The sequence below is a fragment of the Pipra filicauda genome, unplaced genomic scaffold, assembly GCF_003945595.2.
Source record: "Pipra filicauda isolate LSUMZ 115617 unplaced genomic scaffold, ASM394559v2 scaffold4_size7858003_pilon, whole genome shotgun sequence".
Classification (NCBI taxonomy): domain Eukaryota; kingdom Metazoa; phylum Chordata; class Aves; order Passeriformes; family Pipridae; genus Pipra; species Pipra filicauda.
Genome location: NW_024104643.1, coordinates 6,436,935 through 6,459,863, shown reverse-complemented (window position 1 = coordinate 6,459,863; position 22,929 = coordinate 6,436,935). Strand labels below are relative to the sequence as shown.

Below are 22,929 nucleotides of genomic sequence, written 5' to 3'. Positions count from 1 at the left end.
AGCTCAGGACAGAGGGAACTCCCTCCATACACGAGCCCGTGATCACCCACCGGCAAAGGCTGCAGGGAATGGATGCCTCCAGTGTCAGGAGCCGGGGGACACAGCACTCACAGCCTGCAGGATTCATCCCTCATCATGTCAGGAGCAGACAGGGCAGCTCTGCAGAGAAACACCTCAAGGGCAACACTCTTCAGATCAGTCACAGAGTCCCTGTGTGGAGCTGCTTCCAGGGTGACCGGGATCAGGCAGAGCAGTGAGCAGGAAGGAGGGTCTGCTAAGGGAACTCTCCATGGATTCCTGCTGTAACACTGCACATGCCTCCCAGAGACTGCTGGGAAAGTGGTTTGCAGCACTGTTCAAAGCACTGGGGAGCTACACTGCCACTGGGTTTGGGGTTCTTCTACACCATACCCTTTCACATCAAAAGCAAGCAGCAATCGCAGGGGCAGCACCCAAAATTCAGGGCCAGCTCCCAAAATTCAGGGCCAGCTCCCAAAATTCAGGGCCAGCTGCTCCCATCCATACCCTTCATCCTCTCCCCACTTCTAAAATCAGGCATGAGGCTCATCACCACGTGGCAGGTGCTGGTGAAGGAGATACCCTCACCTTCTAAATGACTCAAGCTGACATCCTAGGCAAGATCCCACGGGACAGCAGCTCCCTGCTTGTGGGATATTCAGGTTACACTGAGCAAGGCACCACTTGCCGTCCCCCCAAGCACATCAGTGTTCTGAAACCATTCACCAGAGTTCAGCTACATTAGGAAATTGCTGCCAGCCTCTTTCTCATTGGAATCTTCTCATCCCAACTTGGGGGAAAATGCACAACCTTAAATGTGTGTTGTCCCAGCGTCAGAATCGCACAAACCATGAAAGGGGAAAAGAAGGTGGTTAACAGCTTGAAGATACCACATCCTCTACATTGAGAATTCAATTTCTTCCCTTTTACCAATGTCAGGCCTGCTGTTCAAGACAGTTTTACTCCAGGAGGGTTCCCAGATAGAGGCAGAGTCTGAGGGAACAGCCAACAGACCCACCTGCAGTCTGAGATTTACAATCCCTGATCCAGAAGCAGCCCCAGCCTGTCACCCTGCCCTGGAGAGCACACGCTGCCAAGCTGTCCAGCCTCACAGCATCTCACCCAGCAGATCAGTCAATAACTCAGGATACCTTGAAGAAAAAAGGGATTTGGGCTTTGGTTTTTGGGAGGAGCAGAACAGAGATGAAAGCAAAGCTTCTGTCCAAAAGGGATGGATTTTTCCAACTGCTGGGTCATGCCTCTTGCACAGGTGATAAAAAATTCATACAAAATATTAACACCAATGATGAAAGAGCTGGCCCCAATTTACACTCTGCTGCTTCTCAACAGCCTGCACAAGACAGTTAACCCAGCTATGAGATCAGAGGGAAATACAGAGAAATCCTAAGGAAAGCTTCTCAGCACAAGGAGCAACCACCTTGCTAGTGCAGTTATGCTGGGAGTCCTGGGATCTCATGGCACATATTCTCTGGGCACCTGTAAAACCATTTAAATGGATCATCCTGTTCTGTTTGTCCCAGGAGAACAGAAAAAAGGCCCAGAAGATGGTCATCCATGTTCTTCACACACCAGCTATGGAAAAGGGTAGAGAGCACCTTCCCACTGACACAGCTCCTGGCTGGAAGGGAAATGCTGTCACCAGTGTGTCACAGAAAGGGAAATGAGGCACAGAGCAATTTTAAATAACTCGCCCAAGGTCACAGGAAGCTTAGAGCAAAGCAAGTAATTGAACTCAGCACTTGTGCGTTCCTGGTCTAGTTCGTTATCAGAAATCACCCCTTAATGGGTCACCTTTAATCAGAAACCCTCCCATTTTGCACTGCCAAGAGATTACACTGAATTATACGGGCACATGGAATCATTACGAGTTTCCCTTCCAGCCCAACATGTTCAAAGGGCTGTTTTGGAAATAAAATAAAACCTGTAGCATGCTTGGTGTGCTGGAACAGACAACCCCCCAGTGCTGCAGACAGCTGAACCACCAAAGTGCTCACAAGGCTCCAGATCAAGCTGGCAGATAAGAAGGGGTGTTTTTTCTCTGCAGTGAATCACTTTGTTTTGAAGGGTGGCCTCCAGTGAGTGAGGACTCACCATTTCACCTTGCATTTGTATCCTCATTCATAAATACCTCTGATGAAACAGAATATTGCAGCCTGAGCACAGAGCCAGAGATTCAAAAGCCTCTCCTTTGAGAGGAGAGGGCCATCAGTGAACCTGATGGGGCCATCAGTGTGTGTTGCTACAAAACAACCAAAAGGACTTTACCCAGGCTTTCACAGGCCACGGGCACAGTTGTTTTCCTTTCTTTAGGAAGGGAAAACATCTCTCAGCATTCCCCAGTCCATTCAGAGGCCAGACACAGCCTTTGCTGGAGCATTCCATGCCCCAGGGCACCTTTGCCAGGCAGGGATGGTTGGAGGCATCTTGGCAGCATCCAGCCTGGCTGCTCCTGGGAGTCTCCCTCCCCACATACCCCGATGCCTTCCAGGAGGACAGCTCACCTTGCCCAGAGGACCAGCAGAGCCCAGGCTGCAGAACCACCGCACATCCCGAACCCCGCTGACCTCCGGCACGGGGAGAAGAGGAACAGCAAACCCAAACCTCCTGACACAGGATGACCACACAACAGACAATCAAACCACATCTGTGGCTATCTGCAGCACTCAGATCATTTTCAGCTGATGACAAATAGTGAAAGTGTTGGGCAATAGGTTTGGAAAGGGCCACACAGAATGGAATTTGCCTTTCATGAAATACAATGCAGGGGGAGTCAAAACTGCTAGTGTGGGTCCAGCCAAGAAGTTCATATAGCATTTAGGCATCCAGTGGCCTCATCTTTCTGAGTACAAGCAATTTAATTTGTCACACTGATAGTGTATACATGTCCTGAGCAAACAGGCCAGTAAGGAAGAGGAGTAGCAAGGGAGGGATGAGGCAAAGGGATGCAAAGGCAATCAGAAAACTGCATCTGAGCAGCAAGTTGGGAACCTTTAGTTACACATACGGACCAGGGAGACAGGAAAATGAGAGGTAAGAGAGGCTTCACAGTTCTGTGCTCAGGGCTATGGCCACCTGCCTGGGGAATGAGGAGCACTATTCAGAGCTAACCCCCAACCATCACCTTCCTAAGGAGCACCAACACCACAGGCTTAACAGGAAGAGAGAAGAAAAGAAAACAGAGAGAACCTCACCTCCACAAAGACTGTTACAGAAGAAAGACGCCAAGCACTACATGGCTCAAGGACAACTCTGCTTTGCAAACCCTTTGAGTGGGGAATTCTTTACTTTGTGCTCTGCTGCAGATTTGCTCCTCAGAAAAATTTCTCTCTGGGTCTGGAAATCAAAATCTATCTTTCCCCCATCTGCTCTTCACTGGCAGAGCAGAGGCTCTGGGTGGAATGGTGATGGCAGCTGAATGAGTGGGATAGCCCTGTCCCAGCCCACTCTGCTTTAAGACTACTCACCAGAAGACCTTCCTGCCACTCCACACCACCAGACCACAAACCCCAGCGAGGAGCACGTCCGATGCTGCAGCTGGGACCAGAGGCTTCGTGCCGAGCACCCAGTCTTGTGAAAGCACTATGTTTCTCTCACCATGGGTCCTGTCTTTCCTGTCACCACCAGATCAGGATGAACCCCTCAGTCGTCTGCAAGAACCAGCTCAGCAGAAGCACCTCCAGAGGGTTATTAGCAACAAGACCAAACTAGCAGCTGCGGGCCTCCAGATCCTTGGGCCCTAAACACAAGGCTGAAGAGGCATGATATCAACTATGTCAAAAATTTGCTTGCTTTGAAATCCTACTCCTGCTTATTTATGTTACAGGAGTACCCAGAGGCCTCAGCCAAGCCCTGCAGAGCCGGGGCTGGAGAAGTGCATTTGCACATGGAATGGCCGTAGAATCACAGAATGGTTTGGGGTTGGAATGGGCCTTAAAGATCATCTAGTCCAACCCCCCTGCTGTGGGCAGGGACATGTTCCACTAGCCCAGGTTGCACAAAGCCCTGTATCTCCCCGTGGAGCTCCTGCCCCGTGACCAGCCACAAGCAGCTCGCAGTTTTCAACAGAAATAACTCACAGCCAGGTTTGGAGGCGAGGAGGGGCAGCAGTGAGGTGGGCAGGTTACAGCAGAGATCCAGCACAAGGAACCAAGCCAGCAGTCAGGCATTTTGGACACCATTTGGACATCCTGGGGCTTCTCTAGTGCTCCCACGGCAGAGTTAAAATCTGCCTCCAGCAGCCAAAACACCCTGAGGAAAATGCTGCACACTGAGCTGTGCAAACCCCCACAAGGATGTAGAAAAGGCTGTTAACCTATTCAGACAGGTCTGAGATTGATTCGTAGGAAGGATGAAATCAAGAGGTAAAAATAACATTTCCAACACACTACTGACATACCGAGCCCTTAATCCAAGGGACTATTTCCAGGCCAAGAGCATTCCTCACTGCTCTTACCTTCAGCTGCAAGGTCTGGGCCAGCAGCTGCTTTGGAGGAGCCTGTCTGAGGGTAACAGGCAGCCCAGGAACAGCCAAACCTGAGAACTGGGATTTGCAGGAAGAGAAGATAAATAATTGAAGGGACAACTGAGCACAGCTTGCTACACCTCGCTCCACAATCCAAGAGATGAAAGTGGAAAAAGCAAAACATTTTCTCCCCGAATTCATTCAACTCCAATTTTGCTAATTCAAAGTCTTCTACTTGCTTTACCATGCACATATTCACTTCCCAGATACACTGCTAGGAATAGGGTCTTGTAAATAAAGTTTACAAAATAGGAAGGTTAACACACAACATATTTTTCCCATTACTTCAATATATCCTGCGAGCTCTGCAAGCTTGGTAAAGAAAGAGTCTATTTAAAAATCCAGGGTGGGGAAGAATTAGCTCACCAAAACCATAAACAGATTTGCTTTGCACTTTCAGTCCAAGGGAAAAACAAGACAGGCCATGCGTGTATTGATGCACACAATAGCACAATCGTTTTAAAAACAAATGAATTGGGAGGGAGAGGACACCAGAGGAGGGTGGCGGGGGGGGGGGAAGAGGAGTGGACAGAAAAAGGCCAAATCCTAGAGCAGAGATCCTCAGTTTGGTTCTCAAAGCTCCCTCAGAAGGTTTTGGAAAGCCACGTGGGCCAGCACAGGACCGTGAGGGGTGGCACACTTTGCTACAAGGCCACGATCCATACCTAGTGCCAGCCCTTCAGCAACCAACAACCTGATTTTCTGCAGATGGAACACAAAGGAATCCTTCCCACTTACCAGGGACCTTCCACATGCATTATTACTGTCTTTCAGTGGCAGATACCAAGGGATATAAAATTTAATTCCCTCCTCTCTACTCTCCCTCCCAAGACAACCTGATTCTGTTTATGAAGGCAGAGTGAAGCTACAAAAGCTTCACCCTCTTCCTCATGCTGAATTCTCCATCTGTAAGAGTCAGACAACCCAGAGAGCCACGGTGTTCACTGCATTTGCACAGTCACTGACACCAGGCACTGAGGACCCACCCAGATGCAATTAACTGAGGGAACTTCAAGGAGGACACCCCTCGGGGGGCTGAGGGTGCACGTGGATCCCACCGCACCACGTGCTGCAGCAGGGTCCCTCAGTTTATTCCTACCAGTTGAACAGGCTGCATTTAGGCTGCAGAACTGGAAGTATGTCAGGAAAGCTGCAGCAAACAGCATCAGTCCAGTCACCGTATTCCCAACGCTGATTATTTAATAAAGTCTAGAAACATGCAGTCTCCAGATGTGGCACATCAGAAGCTGGGTAGAAATCACTCCAGGGTTTGAAAACCCCCATTTCCACAGAGACACTGTCGTTTATCACAGCCATGAATTGGGTGAACAAAGTCCCCGCCAGCCTGCTCACTAAAGCTCAGCTTTAGAGCTTCGTTTCGTACAAATAAAATGGTTTGGCTCTGCTGTGAGACCCAATTTCTTCTTCAAAAGTCTGGAACAGCATAATGGAAAACTGGAGTGTTATTTCCAAGCACACTTCTTCCATCCACAGAAGCCAAGGGGAAAAAGCACCGCTCTCCTGACCCCTCATCCACACCATGGGACAGGTGGACATTCAGTAAGTTATTCTTAGGGCTTCTGAGGGGTGGGGAAATAAAATAAATCAGTGACTAGCACACAGACAGAGGAGTCCCAGCCAGGAGAAGAGTACAAACACAAAGGACATCTGAACCCTGTTCTGTCTAAGGAGTGATGTTCAGAAGCAAAAATAAAAATTGCCCCCTTCTCAGGGACACCTGGAAGCACAACCCAAGACCTGTTCCAGCATCAGAGCAGTGCCAGGCTCAAGGTAACAGAGCCAACCACTGCATGATCACCTCCTTCAGCCATCAGGTCCCGACAGCCCACACAGGAGAGCCCTGGGATACACTGGAATAACCACATTTCTCTGCCCATGCTGCACAGGACAGAAAGGTGCACAGTCCACACGACACACGGAGCCCGCGGTGACCCACCTGCAGGAGGGGCCACGTCCTCAGCCCGTCCTTCTCCAGCTCCTCCTCTGCGCTCACCCGCATCTTTAAAGTGCCTGCAGTCGCCTCAGCTGTGCTGGGATTCAGGGCTGGAAGAGAAGACATTAAACTAAGAATTACTGCCGCACCTCCACAGGAGAAGCTTAGCAAAGGCTAAAAGTAAAAATAAGACACTGATCATTTCAAGGTGTCTCCCAGCCCATGCCATCCACCCCGCTGTGCTCCCGTGGTACATCCTCACTGCAGCACCCCAAACACCCATCTTTGGTTATTTTTCCCCACTCCATTAGCAAAGACATTATTTATCAGACGTTAACCCTGTCTGCTGAATTAATCACCAGGCACTCAAGCATGCTACTCTCAACCCAGTAAAAGTAACCTCCCTCCCAGCTGTGGTGTGCTGGAAACCAGTGACCGCCGCTGTCCGTCTGTCACTGCTCGTGGCTTTGGTCCTCTACAGGGCTGGAAACCTCAACTGGCCAGAACATATTTAGAGCAGCAATCACAGCACCCTGACTGTCACTGCCACATCCAGCAGCTATATATAACCTGCAGCTCTGCTCACAGCTGTGGCCTTCCTTTCTCCCCTTCGTTTTCCCCCGCTGCCATCCAGTCCCTGTTCCCTCACTCCTGGAGAAGCAGCAGAGCCAGCCCCATGTATTTCATAATTTCTAAATTTTACTGTCTAAAGAGATAACCAGCCAAGTGGATTTCTGGGATTAAGTTCAGACCAGGGAAGAAAACAGCATACTGAAAAACAGTCACCCTGGAAAAAGGTAAGCCAGTGCTTGTAACAAGGATGAAAAATAGGAAAATTATGTTGTGATTGCCCAAGTAAAGGAAAATTTATGCCTGTTTGCTGTTCCTGCCTGAGCATGGGCAGTGACAGGTTCTCCTCTCCCAGCAGCATGTCCCAAACATCCCTGCCCACAGCAGAGGGACCGGGACTAGATGATCTTTAAGGTCTCTTCCAGCACAAACCATTCTGTGATTCTATGAAATGTCCCTGTGCTTCAGCCAGCGTGCGCTCCAGTCTCTGAATTCTCTGCCAGAGCCCAGTGATCCTCTTCTCAGGTTAGATCCTGCTGACCAGGCACTTTGCACACAACTGCTGAACTTCTTGGACTAAAATAAATAAGTGGCATGGAGAGATTTCACCAAATTACCAGCACAGATGCATCACAACTCAGGGAGGTGCTCCCCAAACCCATCCAAAATCCTGCAGACAAGAAGTTTCCACTCTGGCTGTAATCACACAGACCAAACCCAGCAGGACTTGTAAAGAAAAGAGAATAATAAAAAAAAAGGCAAAGGAATTGGATGGGGTAGAAGTACACAAAGGTTTCCCCTTGCTGAGCACTCAGGTGTCCCAATGCTCCCTGCTGCAGAGCCACACTTGGACAAAGCTTCCCCCAGACCTGCAGTGCTGGCTGCTCTATGTTATTTTCTATAAATTATTTGCTGTATATTATTTTCCTAAATTAATTCACGGCAAAAGCAAAGCGAGCCCAGAACTGGGGAAAAAAATGAGCTCCAAGTCTGGCAAATCACAAGAGTTGAGAGAACAAGAAAAAATGCTTCAAATGCCTGCTAGATGCCACAGCTTTTTCTTTTTTCCTCGCTTTTCTTTTTTTCCTCCCCTAAAATGAAGGGAAGGCTTATCCCTCACCAATTAGGTTTCAGCACACTTGGAAAGATCCCAGCATTGAACGCCGAGACCTTGACACAACAGGTGACAACCTTTGCTATGCCAGAAAAAGTTTAACATATAATAAGAAACAAATACTAGACTGCTGATGGAGTGGGTTTTTATTCCAGCAATTGGTGTAAATGTCCTGTATCAACTTGCACAATGCAATGACCTCCTAAACGGAGCGATAACAGCATGGCCCCGCTGCTTATCTGCCGTTCCTCCTTCTCTAACACTGCTGCTCCTCTCCCTCTGCTATGGTATCCTTCACACGTTCCTTTAGGGATTCAACATATGCCTAAGACTTTAACAAACAAGATTTTGTGTTCCTTGGAATACGTAAATTAAAGAGTGACCTCGATCACAGCAGTCTGAGCAGCTTCGTGCTTCTAGAAATTAAAGGTGGCTTAAATAGAAACTTAAGCTGGAGGCAGAGAAAAATCTGAGTCTCCCAAAACCTTTTTCTGAAATATGGAGTAAAGCCCCTGCAAATTTGGCACCATGAGCCATGATTACCCTGGCAGCTCCTCCTTGAATTCCCTGGAACTGCTGCTTCAAGTAGAATAACACAGAGCTGGGGCGAGGGAGCAGGGATTGGGGCTTCCTCAGAGCAGCACATGCAGACAGCTCAGCTGCTTATCACTGAAACTGGAGCAGCAGCAAGGACAACCAAGGTATGTTTTTTTTCCCTGACTTCTTTCCGATATTAAAATCCCAGCATCAGCCAGCCAAGATTCACTCAGGTCCTTGTGTCTCAGTTATTTCCACTGTCTGCCGGAGCCAGCGACCATCACTACCACCCCACTGCTGCCCTCACGGCTTCCTCAGGCTTACTGAGCAGCTCAAAACCTGCAGACAGCCCCAGAATGGAGAATATCTTCCCCAAATACCAGACTCCACACAGAATAAGTCATCTTGCTATATCTGGGGGTTTAACCCCGTAACAACCAAACCAGCCAGGCCAGTGGGCTCGTGGAAAGGGAAGAACACCAGCCTCGGGCAGCACTCCTGTGCAGGATCCACTGAGGAGCTGAACATTTCAGAGTCAAATCCACTGCAAAGGCTCAAAAATACAGATTATTCTATTTTCCTTTCACCTGGTAACCCCACCTCAGATTTTTTTTTTTTAACGGATGTTAGCTCTCTTTTGGGATTTATTATTTTTTTATGTCACTGAAAAGAGAACTAGGTTGTCCCAGAACAAAGCCTCCTTGCTGAGCAAAGCCTGGTTCAACCTGAGACCTGCACAAGCAGACATGGCAGCCTCTGAAACATGGCCTGAGATTTCACACCCTGTTTGGGAATCAATAGCACAGATCCACTCCCTGCTCTTGACTATAAAATGATTGTTCCCTACAGAGAAAAAAAAAAAAAGGAAGTTGGCATTAAACTGGCATCTTTAATGACTCTTGGGAAGAAAACATGTGCAGAGGATGCTGCAGAACATGGTTCTGACCTGCAAAAATGCACATGGAAGAAACTTCTCAGACATGTTGAGACCTTCCGACACTGCCCAGCAAAGACTCTCCAGGCCTGCAGCCTCCACTGCCTGTGGGACACTGATTTTAAAAGGTTCCCATTACCAAAGTACAATTAAAGGACTATTAAGGGACATCCCCCTCTCTGTCTCTTCCAGCTCAAGTGAACCAGTGTCCAGGAAAAGCTGTGCCATCCAGACAGGCAAGTCATACAATTTAACGTCCATAACATTCAATTTTAGAAGCAAAGAGCATAAAATATTTCTAGACAACATCTGCTTTCGTAGACAGGCATGCAAACTTACAGTATGTTTAGTCACTTCAGTCTTTTCAAGTGCTTGAAAATTTAAGCCCCAGAACATAATTTCTCATCTCTTGCTTATTTTAGACTGAAAACAACCCTCTCATCACTCCAGGGCAGCACTGTAGGGAGGGAGAACAGGACAGCAGCGAGACAACTCCCACTGTGGGAGAATAAACTGCACCTTCCCTGTGCAAGAATGACCAACAAGAAATATTAAAAAGATATTTCCAAGCCATTTTAACTTCCAAGAACTGATGCTCAACAAGCTTTTCAGACTATCAAACTCTGCTGTTACTTTTAGGGAAAGTATTGCCCCAATTTTGCCCAATATTTAATCCGAGCTTTTTTCCCTACAATTTTAGGACAATGACCTCTTGCTCTACCTACTGTGAATGCAGAAAGCAACCACCACCACCTTCCCTTTTAGGCACCTGAAGATGTATTTCCTGCCTCCCTCTTCTCCTATCTAGAGTCAAACAGCTCAGGTTTGTTCTCACCAGGGGTTTCTAGCCCTCCAGTCAATCTCCTTACAACTCTCTGGGTCTCCTCCAGTGAAACTCTTCTCCTCTCTCCTGCCAGATCCAGAAGAGTACACCTTCCCCCATCCTTCTGCATTATGCTGTTCCTGATGCTGATGTTTATTTTCAGCTGAGTTTTATGTCCAGTCTCCAAGAATTTACAAGCAGATGGAGATGCCATCCAATCCACGTCTACAGTAATCATTTTTTCCATTGGAAAGAGAAGGAGTTATAGAATATTCTCGTTAAGCTAAAAATTCCTATTGCAGAGTTTTAAAAATTTCAAATCCTGTTCAGGTTGGACTTTTAAAAAAACATGTATATATGGCATGGAGCATTAAAGCTCAGCAAAGGACAGCCAGCTTCTCATCCAGGAAAAGGAAACAACAGATTCCCACTCCTCTCGTTTTCACGTCACTGCCCAAAGGATGCTCCAAGGACCACGGCGGGACACAAATGGCTAAATTTTACTATCTATTATTTGAGAGCAGAAATCATCACTTTGTTCCATGTTTTATTCGAGGCCTGACAGGGCTCTGATCATCCGTGTGATTATCCAGCTCGCTGAAACAGAAGAGCACTGGCTTCCCTTTCATCCAAAAATCCCAAGCCTACAGCAGGACGTGGGAAGCCGCGGCTCCAGCTCCGTTCCTGCACTGCCTGGAGGCTTTGGCATCTTTAGCTCCAGCTCCTGCTGTGAGCTGGGATATTCTGGGATGGGGAACTCTGTCAGTCCCCCGGGATCTGCTTTCCATGCCGAATAACATATTTAAACAGTCAATACATTCAGTAACACAGCTGAACAGTTCCTCTGCCCTTACCTCCAGCCTCTCCCAGCTGCAATTACTGGTCCCATTCACACACAGTTTGTGGAAGCAAGGAGATAATAAAAGCAAAAATAAGTTTTTTCCAAAAAAAAATTCCCTTTGACAGGCAGCCCTGCCATTAACTCAGGGATAAAAAAAGCCTGGGAGCCAGCAGTGACAATGCTATTATAATACAAATTATTAATATGAGAGACCTCATTGCTCTCAGCTTCCACATGCAGCTTGGCAAAAGCCAAAGATTCTTATTTTTTTCTGGGTGCACAGACCTTGCAAACTCCACAGTTAGCAAAGAAAAAAACCACACTGACAGTCTTTACACTGTCCACAATGTCTTTTTAAGGTGATTTGTCATTTAAACTGTCAGCTTGAAATCTAATCATTTAAAAAAATGAATATAATATTATGTATTACACTCAGAGGCTGTAACCACTGCCAAATCCCTCTGACAGTTTTTACAGGATTATAATCACATTCCTCTTTTAATGTTTCATTCTCTTGCTTCTGTGCCAAAGAGATGGGAAGGAGAGTAAATGGCCACTTAAGAACAACGTATGACAATCCAAACCAAAGCTGGAAATGGAGCAAAGCACTGCTTTCCTCCTCCCTGGGGGGGGGGATGCTCACCAAGAGCATCCTTAGGTGGAACACAGCACCCAAAACACTTTCAGACACCAATATCATTTTAAAGTGAGTTTTTCCATGAAAAATCCCTTTTTTTCCAAGGAAAATCATTTAGTATTGTGAGGCAAATGTGTGGGAGGACAAGTTTTATGCCATTGAGAAACACCAGGCTCTTGCAGAGACCGGACACAGCTCAAGTCAACAGTGCCACAAAGGGAAGGTCAGTGGGATCCAGAGCAGAAAGAAGAGCTGAGCATATCAGAGGGGCTGCACATCCTCCCTTACTACATTTGCTGCTCAGAAACCTTCTTGCCCTGTTTTTTTCCTTAAACCCTCCTTCTATTGAGGTGGAACAGATGAACAGACCCATCTTGGCTCTTCCCAGTTTGCTCCCCACACTACAGACGAGCCCAGTCTGAGCAAAGTGCCAGCTGGGTCCCGATCCCAGCTCCTGCAGGGACCTGGCTGGGGCTCAGCCCGGGGAGAGTTACACAAAACAAGGATTTCAGCATTTCTTAGCAGAACCTACATGTCTTTCTTTTTTTCCCCCCCAAAAAAGTGCCTGGAGCACAACTGTGCTTGTTTGTACAAAGAGGACAAACAAAATTGTCTAGAAATGGAAGTGAAACCTTATTCATCCAAATTAATGGGCAAATTTTACAACACAAACACATGAAAAATGTTGGGCTTGTTTTCTGGTGGTGTGGTTTTTTTTTTTGCCTGCAAGGCCCCCTTTTTTTTTTTTTTTTTTTTGCAGGAGTGTTCCTTTACAAAAGCATTTTTCTGAAAGCTTCTCCCGTGAAGCTCCCCTCCAACAGCTACTGTTACAAATCTGTGATAAAAGATGTATTCAGCAGGGTTTGGCACACAAATAGCGCCCAAACGGGCACTGCCAAAGCCTCACAATTTTAGCACGAGCTCCAAAATACTTGGAGACAGAAAAGATGCTCTTGCTGGGAGCATCAGCTTAGGAGAAGCTTCGGCTCTTAGGGTCATGAGAACCTCAGATTTGATCAGGATAGAAAGGAAAAAGAAAAAGATAAGTGTCTAGACACAATTCTGGAGTAAAACTCTCAAGCTGGAGGGCAACACGATCCAGATTTTCAAGGACTGATGGTCAAGCAGATGGAACCTTGGATGGATTATCACATGATTTGATCCAGCCTCAGGATTTTAGTGTCTCACTGGTGACTTGTGAATATTTTTTGGTGAAACCATGCTGTGAACTTCAGCCCTGGAAGCACTATCAGAACAAATGCTTTGCAAAGGGGGAGAGCAGCTGTCCCCAGGGCCACTGCTCCCTTCAGCCAGGGCTCCACCACAGGGGTGGGAGCAGAGCCGTGGAGATCCTGCACGGCTGCAAACATGGGCTTCGGAGCTCAGCTGAGCAGGGACGCTTTGCTTCCTACACAGGGTATGTGACTGTGATTCAGCCACTGTAATCCTGTCAAAAACCCCCAGAAGGTCTTGCTCTGCTCTCCCTCACCCCCCACATCTCCCTGTCCTTGCCTCCACAATCTCTGACTATCCCTTAGCACATGCCAGACCCCTCCAAGAGCTTCTGCACCAGCAGAAAGCTGTTCAAGGTTATCCCTTAGCATCAGATCAGCTGTCTCACAAACCTCCAACTTGAGCTTACAAGGGGAATATAAATGGAAATCAAACCCCATGCTGACTCAAGGAGGGAGGCCCATCAAAGATCCCCAAAGCCCAGGGGACACACAGGCCCAGATGGAGGAGGACAAGCCCCAGTGACACGGGCTGGTGGCTTTTCTGTTCTGTGGAAGTGGGGCTGGGCCCACAACACGTGGGTAACACCTACAGGGGCCCTTTGCAGGACATACACACATACACACCCCCAACACAGGCACAGCTCTTCTGTCCCGCTGCTCCTCCCTCCCTGCCAGAAACAACCCACAGCCAACTCAGACCCAGCATCCACGACACGGGGGAAAAGAAACATCTCAGCAATGAATAGATTTCAGCTGGAATCTCCTGGGAGACGGTATTAAAATGAAGGAGGGAAGAAATAAATAAATGAAGGAGAAAAGAGCCAACTTACCAGTGTCTGCCATGCCAGCTTCTAAAACCATAAGTCAAGCCCTGAAACCCACGGCACCGGCTGCCAGTCTGGGACACTGGGAAACAAGCAGGCTAATGCATCTCCCTGCCACTCTCTGCCCATTTTCCAGATGGAAAAGATGCCCATTTTCCAGCTTTTCTCCATAACCACAAAGCTCTGGAGGGTTTTTTTTTTCTTTAAAGAGCCGAGGTTTTCACAGAAGTCCCTGGTTCTGAGTGCTGGGCTTTAACCAGGACATAGCAATGGGCTGCAGGGGCTGGCCACCAGCTGAACCCTTTTCCAACCAGCTCAGCTGGGGTCTGGATTTGGGAATGCACACTGATGCATTCAGGAACTACTTCCTAAAATGCAGAGTCTAACCCCAAAATTGTATCATGCAGCAGCAAGCACAACATGCCATAGATACATCACTCTGTCCACACTCACCGGGTCCAACTCTAAATCTGGTCACCCATCAGTCACAGAAAATATAAATATTCTCCCTGATTTCAGTGCAATATTCCCAAGTTGATCTGGAGAACCCACGGAGTCACTAAGCTATAATTAGAGGTTTATTATAAAAGGTGTTTGGGATGCCTGTCAGCACTGAAGGACACTGTGTATTTAAGGTACCCTTAACACAGGCAGCGGCAGCAGGCCATTTTTTGGGCTTTCATAAAAAAAAAAGCCAACTTGTTTACTCATCCCAAATAACTTTTCTCAGTCTCTGCTTTGTGTATTTCCAGTCTCTAACTTGAATAATGGCATTTTAAAAAGGCTAAAAGAAAAAGCCATCAGTGAGGTGGTTTAAAATATATATTTTTATCCATAGTTCATAACATGATTACCAGTTAAATCTTGCTTTTCCCTAAAAAAAAAAATAAAAATACCAGGTGCAGAACATGCATATTCACTCACTGGTTATTGTAGGATTGTTGACATTAGCTTTTATTTTTAGAAAAACATCAAGCATGGAGGGAAAACGAAACAATGCAATACTTCTTTGGGACTGTCTCTAACACCAGAAAAATAGGCAAGGAAAATCCCAGAGTGACCTGTTTGCTGTGACCCTTCCCACAGCACACCGGGCTGGAATTGATAAAATAACAAATACTGTTTCAGAGCACTTGGGTTGGCCTGGCTTTTAAAATTCTTTTAAAATTCTTTTAAAATTCTTTTAAAATTCTTTTAAAATTCTTTTAAAATTCTTTTAAAATTCTTTTAAAATTCTTTTAAAATTCTTTTAAAATAACATATGATAATAATATCATACGGCACCATATCCGGAGCCTTGGGGAGGGAGGGGACCTGAGTGCCACACACCAGGGATGCTCTCTGGGACCTGCTCTCCCTCCTGGCTGTCACACCACAGGTGGCTCTGGACAGCAGCCATTCCCCAAGCTGGAAGCAGGGAGCACATTGGATCACTGGCTCCCTCCCACTCCACATCAATGACAAGCTTGCTCCATAAATGCACTGGGATTTCCCACCCCTGCAGCACAGTGGGGTACACTCAGACCCAAGACTTGTAGGGCCAGGGGTTCAGCACATCACCCCTGCGCTTCTGAACGAAATATTTTTTAAGCCTACAAGCACCAAACTGTATCACAACTTAGCAAATGTTCCTAAAATTGAGTTTAAACTGGAACGAAAAACCATCTCTAAAGTGACGCTCTGGCCCAACACCTGGCAGCAGCACCACCTGTGCTGTGCTGCTGGAAAATAAGTCCTGAGGGTGAGGTGGCCACAGCCAGGAGGGGGAAAACATCATTAGGAGATAAAATCATCTTTGCTGATCCTGAATGTGAATTCAGGTGTGTAATTACACAATCTGCCAGGTACAGCTCTGCAGAGGTGACCTTTCCTGGTGCTGTCTGGATGTGACACCATGGAGGCACCAAGGCTGAGAGAGGATTTCTCCCTCCAAACATCACCCACCGTCGGGGCAGAACCAGCCTAAAAAAAGCAGCAGAGCAAGGCAGGGCAAAGCAGGGCTGCAGATCCCTGTGCCAAGAGGGTGCCCAGCTCCTGGACGCTCTGAAATCACCCCTTCCCAAACGCCAAATTCCATCCCTCCCTCCAAAGCACAACAACAAAATATTTGGGAGCTGGATGGATGTGTAGTAAACATATTTCACTGTTATTGGTCTCCAGTGGACTTGTTTTTGCATCCTGCAGCAAAGCACCACTGCGAGGGAATGTTTTCCTCTTCCAGTAGACTATTTACTGTCACACACCTACATAAAATTACGGATATTTGACTTACAATTCTATTTCTCTCCCCCAAAAAAGCAGGTGAAATAGAGCTTCTTGGCTGCAAAATTAGCAATACTTTGTCGCTGCAATTCAGTTTCAAAAACCTCCCTCAGCTCTTTTTTTCTAATCACATGCAGAACAGCTACATTGCACATACCATTTTTTGCTACATTGAGCTTGAGGAAAATTTAAGACTTCCTCCCCGCCCTGTCTTCTTTTTAATGGGAGATGTGATTATTGAAATTAATTCAGAAAACAGTCAGCATTCACCAATCAGCTCAGCAGTTTGGGTTTTCTTCATCTGCTGGTTACATGCTAATTATTGTACTGGTGGGATTATTTCCCATTCACATTTGGAATTTACAACACAGTAGGGAATTGATTCAATTAGAAGAAAAATACCAAAAAATGGAAGAAGAAATCAATGACATTTTATATTCAACATATTTTTTTTTTCAATTTTCCTCCCAGCCTCACGCCTACAATGCCCTGACAAACTCAGCCCCAGCAGAGCAGACACACAGGGCAGCGCTTCCCAGCATTAAGGGGCAGAGCAGCAATGAAATCCCCAGAGCAGATATTTTGGGAAGGCATTGTAACTCTTCCAAGTTCATCAACACCTCTGTCGCTCCTCCCCATCCTCTGCTGCCTCACACCAACCCCATCCCTTTTCCAGTTGGCCAACAATTGTAATTAAGAAGGAAAACCTCCCCACGTGTGGGAAACGAGGGCCCATTTCCAAGGCCAAGGCTCCAGCGACGCCGGAACGCTCGTGCTGAGGTAGGGAGGATGTTCCCTGCCCCATCAGCAGCTCTGCTGGACCGGGGTGGCTTCATCCTCACCCCAGAAGAGCGCCAGGGACAGAGCAACACCAGTCCACAACTCCACCAGCAAGGACCACTTTATCCTGTCATCAGCTACCAGCTACCTGTTGATCCCTGATGGAGGCCCTTTTGTGGAGAGATACAGGGCAAAGAGGTCCCTAATTTTGCTAAGTGTAGCTCAAATACTACTTATCACCTCATTTCACCTGGAAAAGCACATATACCAGTGTTGTCAACAGCAGGGCTTTGAGCACACAAGGAATGTCATGTTTGCCTTGCAGTGCTGTTTATTTGTGGTTACCCCACCCTCTCTGCTCCAACCATTCACTTGAAAACTACAATAAAAAACAAAAAGCCAAAAGAACAAACAAACAAAACCTATCCTAGGTGCCAGAGAAGATCAAAGTAGAAGCAGGAAGGCTTTACAATTCCTTTAAACACCCCAGTCTCCTTCTCCCCACACACTGCTGGGCACCCTCAAGCTGCTCTGAGACCTTCACAGAAGGTGATAAGAAAAGTGTCCTGCAATGCCAAAGGGAACCAATACCAACCCAGAAAACACACAGGTGACCTCAGAACAGAAAATAAGACTGAAAAACCACAACTAACAAAGCAAGAGAAGGATGCCAGCAAAATTAGGAGAACATGGAGTAGCCAAGGGAACCTGGGGAAAGAGTTAGGAGCAGGTAGACACAATGACTATTCACAGGAGAGGGGTTTTGCACAACTAACCCCCAGTACACCGACTCCAAAGATGCCTCCTCCAAAGCACCTTCATTTCTAGTGCTCCAGTAAGCACTCCCATGAGTCCCAGGGCCAAATTTCCAACCTCCAGAAATCATGCTGGCACATGGCAGAGCACACACAGCTCAGCACCGTGAACCTGGGCTGGGACAGCAGGACAACACCACACGACCCACACAGACACGAACACCGGAGGGAAAAAACTTCAAAGCAAAGGACCTGCAAACCTGCAGTTACATCACCCTCGGTCTCCATCTTTCCTGCCTCTAAAGCAACATGGAAACACCAGACACTGGAGCAGGGAGTGCTGGCTGCCATTTCAAACATCTGCTGCACTTCCCAGTGCATGCGGGGCTGGGGGAGCGGAGCCCAACAGGTGGATTATGGTCTAAATGAAATATTCACATTCATCTGCTTGCTCCCAGCCCAGACCACAGCCTGCTGCCCCCTGCTAGCACAGCTGAGGGGTTCCGCGCCCAGATTTTTGGTTTTAAGTTAGCTCTGCCTCTATAAAACAGAGATGCTCCCCTTGACTTAAATATTTTCTGACATAGAACTGATTCCTAGCAAAGAAAGAGCAAGCAGGATACATTTCAGAAGAGGAGTCTGCTTTTACATCCTGCTTAACAAACCAAAGTACAACACACACCAGGCTCCAACAACCTCCAGTGCAGGCATTGAGGTGACCTGTCTCCAAGGACCACCCCACAGCCAGGAACAATTAAGAGTAAGAGCCAATTAACCTTAATGCAAAGAGCAAACACACCTGCCTTACCAGGGCTGTGGAAAATGACATCACATCCAACCCACCAAAGTCTCCAAAGCCACCATGCTTGAGGTGCTGCTTGGGAGGTGACCAGAGCCTGAAGGCACAATGCAGGCTGCAAGAAAAAGCCCAGTGCTTTCTATTATTGGAAGCTGGAATGGTCCTTGTGCTCCTAGTGCCACCAGTAAGGTCTCCAGCCATTGCAGCCTTTCCTAAGCACAGCCATGAGGAGCCAGCAATACAGTTGGATCCTGAAGGTAGAGACCCAAGACTTCAGTTCATTAAATATGCTACACATCAAAGAGCATCCAAGACAACCCATCTCAAACATCCTCTTCCACAAAGCATACTCCAAGTACCCCAGTACACTGCAGCCCTTGCTACTCCTGCACTGAGATCTGGAGATGAAAAGCTACAGGATCAAGTACCCAAGACCTCAAGTCTAATTTTGGTCCTCTTAAACTAAACTCTTCATTTTTACAATTTTAAGAGCAGGCAAGAAGTTTCAATCCCTCTTTGAAGACAGATACTGACTGATCCCTGATTATTTGTGGAATACAGGAGGAGTTCCATCAGCCAGCAGAGCACAAGCTTTTGGCAGCAACTGCGCTCTCCATCTGTGGGACAACCCAACCATTGGACTTAATTTCCAGAAGGATACCAGCAACACCACAGCTGAGGCTTTAGGATAGGAAAGTGAGACACCAGTATGACCATTTTGGGGAGATTTGCTGTATTCTGGGAGCTTTGTTTTTAAATTCATTGAGGCAGCCGACCCACCATTGACCTGAAACTCCTCCACAGAACTAAAAAAAAATTCCCCCAGATTTCTGATAAGCACGTGGATATAAAGAAAAAAAGTGTCATAACTTCCAATTTACAGCACTGCAATTGTAGAGCACGAGCCCATAGGAGATGCACAGATTTTAATGTGAGCCTCTACACCCCTGGAAAAAAGCACTGAATGTGCTTAAGAAGAAACAAAGCAGGGAAAAATAAAATGACTACCCATTCAAGTATTTGTGCAACATTGGCATGACACCTTAGGCAAATAAATATTTGCTTGACCTATTTCCAAGAGAGAAGTTTTTCATAAGTTCCATGAAAACCTCTTTATTTCTTGAGGCATGCGAGCGGAGCATGCGCGAGCATCCCGCACGCCAAGCCAGGCTCCGGGAGCGACCAGCTCCCTTCTTATCCTTCCCACAGGAGTAAAGTGATGCCCTTTACACCAGTGGGACAAAATCAGCCTGAAAACAACATCAAGATATTCAGTCTGGAGAAGAAGAGATAAAAGACAAAGAGCAACCTCCCCTCCCTGGAAGCCCCTTTCAGCTGATCCATCTGCCTCTTGCCCAGTTCATTTTTGAGTGCTCGCAGTTCAAACCTGTCCCTCCCAGGCTCTTTATTAAGAAGCCAAACACCAGCCACCCTACTCCTGACATGGCCCTCTCAAGCACCTCAGTACTAAAAAAAAAAACAATCAACCCAAAAGCTCTTCCCCTTCCCCCAAGCAGCCCAGCAGCAAGGCAGCCCCATCACCCAGACCGAATTTTCTGAGCATTACTGGGCAGGAGTGTTTGGGTGGAGCTACAATGGAATCTTTTGCAATCTCAACACCATGTTATTTTATTTCATTTTTTTTCCCCAAGCAAGTGCACACATGAGGGGCCTGGCTGGAACAGCAAGGGCAGTGCTCGCCTGCAGCTGGAAGAATGTTACAGAAGCCATGACTGCAACTGGACGCACAGTTTAGAAGGCTCATTCTCCAATTTTTCTACTTCCGATTAAAAAAAAAGTAGGAATAAGGAGTGGAGAGCACATAGATAAAAGGGATTTCAGTTACATGTCCCATTATTGTGCTTGTAGGACAAAAAGAGGGCACCCTCACACTGTGTCCCTCTGTGGACAGGAAAGAGACACCGTGAAGCATTTGAAGGGCACAAGAACATCTTCCATGTGGAGATGAGCCATGGCTGCAATGGCTGTGACTGCCTCTGGTGACAACCCAACCACCTCAGCTCTGCTCTTGTGCCGTGTGTCATCACCAGCTCCTCTGGCTCCACCAGTCCTCCTCCAACCAGGCCTTCTCAGTCACTTCACACAAACTCACTCCACTTGCATTTTAACCGTTGTTATTTAGAACATTTGTCCAGGGGAAAAAAGAGAAAAAAAACCAAACAAACAAAGAAGGGGAGAAGTACAAGACTTTTTTTTCCCTTTATAATTAGAAACATCACTCCTTTCCTACTCAACAAAGCCAGAAAGCCATCACAGCTGCCAGAAGGAGAGAGACTGCCGACCTTTACCACAAACACCATCAGGCACCAGCAAGCAGGATCTTCTCCAAATTAGCCTCCATAGCAGAATTAGGCTCTTTCCATCTGAAAGAGGTGTCTAAGTTACAAACATAACCATCCTGTGGTTACTTATGTGGTTACTGCAAAGAGACAGGCAACTCAGTGTGATTCTGAGTCTACACAGGGCAAATCATCCTTAGGATGGGCAGGGTGGGGGGAACCTGGACCTGGCTTTGCCTTCCTGCTCTCCCAACCAAATCCCTCTATTCCAGGGTCACACCAGCTCCCTGTAAGAACAAGGGCAACAATAATTTACATTAACCATGAGCAAACCAAGGACCTCTCCACAGGGTGAACCTCCCTTGTGCTTGTTTTACATGCAAATCTGGTGGAAAAGACAGAAAGGAATAATAATATCAGGGGAGGAGAAGGAAGGGACCTGCTGTGGCAAAGTGGGCAGCAACGAGCCAACCCATGGAGGTTTGCTTGCACAAGCTGGGGGCAGGATGGGGGGAGACTTCTGCTCCCACCTTCTGCCTTTTGTTTGCACAGATTTCCACAGACCCTCAGTTATTTGTCTCCACTCCCAACAGTTTTCTGGGAGAGCTGACAGCCTGACTGCATTCAGCAGGGAGTGGGCAGCTCGGTCCCTGGAGGGGATGGATGTGAGTGGGTCTTCCAGGGCTCATTGCTGCCCAGACACTGCCCCACATTTGGGAATAGCCAGCAATGCCCCTGTGCAACAGCCTAGCATGGAGCAGTGGGATCCTCACGCCTGGAAACCTGGAGGAGGTCCTGTGGGACCAAGACACTGCCATGCCCTGCAGACGATGCTGCCTCCAAACCTGTCCCACGGCACAGACAGACACAGGCCCACATCCCCAGGCTGGACTGCAAACCCAAGTTGTAGATAATTCCAGGAGCTATTAGAGGAGCTGCTTTTACATAGAAACACCATAGTAACCAAGGCAGATGATAAAGCCTGCATACACAAGGGGACCATGTTTTTGGAGGGGAGGAAGAAGAGGTTTAAATAGAAGGAAAACCCTGAGGAATGAGGGGACACACTTGTATAAAGGAGAAACCTGAGCCACACTGCTGTTTAAATCTCCCCACACTGACAACCCTGGCTCTCACTGACAGCTCTGCTCACCTGCTCCAGGCTGCCCTGCTCCAGGCTGTCAGCACTGTCTCCGTCCATCCTTGCACCTCCCTGACAAAAGCCAGCGGCCCCCACGGGGCTGGTTCCACTTGGCTTTGCAACAAGGATTTTATTGAGAGGGATGTGCTCCCATGAGTGACTTTGGGGCTTCGAGTTACCACAGCTTTCCTACAGGAGCAAGAACTGCGGAGGCTGAGCCCTGTCAGAAAAACCTATGCTAAACCCCAATCCATCTATAATGTAATTAACACCAGCTACAGATTAAGCTGTATCTGAAGCAAAACGCCATTCAACGCCTCCTCTTTCCTACCCCCAAAGGTGGGTCAGGACTCCAGAACTGTGTGGGCATCCCTGTGCTGCGAGTTACTGGGATGAACTAAGAGGGAACAATAAACAGACTGAAACAGTCTGCTCCCTCCTCTCAGCTACGCATCCCGAGTTGTAAAATACATCAAGGTCACAGACCCAACCTAGTTAATAGAAGTTATCATAAAATTGCTGTTTTCATCTATGGTAAATAAAATGCTTCTGAGCATCAGGGGTTTTTGTTTTCCCCTCCTTCTCATCTCTTAAAGAGAGATTAGTTTAGAATAAGCTGTTCCAGATAACAAAGTAAAACTTCTGGCTTCCTATCCATGAAGAAACGTTCCTCAGGACGCTGTGATCCCTGTTTGGGGACTGCAGCCAGAGTAGGTGGTCAGGGAGCAGGGAAACCCTCCCTGTGCAACTAGAGCCACTCTACAGCAATGGGCAGAGGGAAAACCCACGGATGGGCAGAGCTCTTGCCTTTAGTGGGGCAGAAATGGGAAAACACAAGCTTGTATGTGAGTTTTTCCAGGTA

The 22,929-nt window shown here is 47.3% G+C and overlaps 1 protein-coding gene across 1 annotated transcript in view; it reads right to left on the bottom strand.

Annotated features, from left to right (window-relative positions):
- Nucleotides 1-22,929, bottom strand: part of ZHX3 (zinc fingers and homeoboxes 3) — a 41,330-nt gene that overhangs the window by 17,227 nt on the left and 1,174 nt on the right. The window contains exon 2 of the mRNA XM_027732459.2: nucleotides 6,519-6,625. The gene's annotated coding sequence lies outside the window, so the exon portion shown is untranslated. The remainder of the gene's footprint in view (nucleotides 1-6,518; nucleotides 6,626-22,929) is intronic.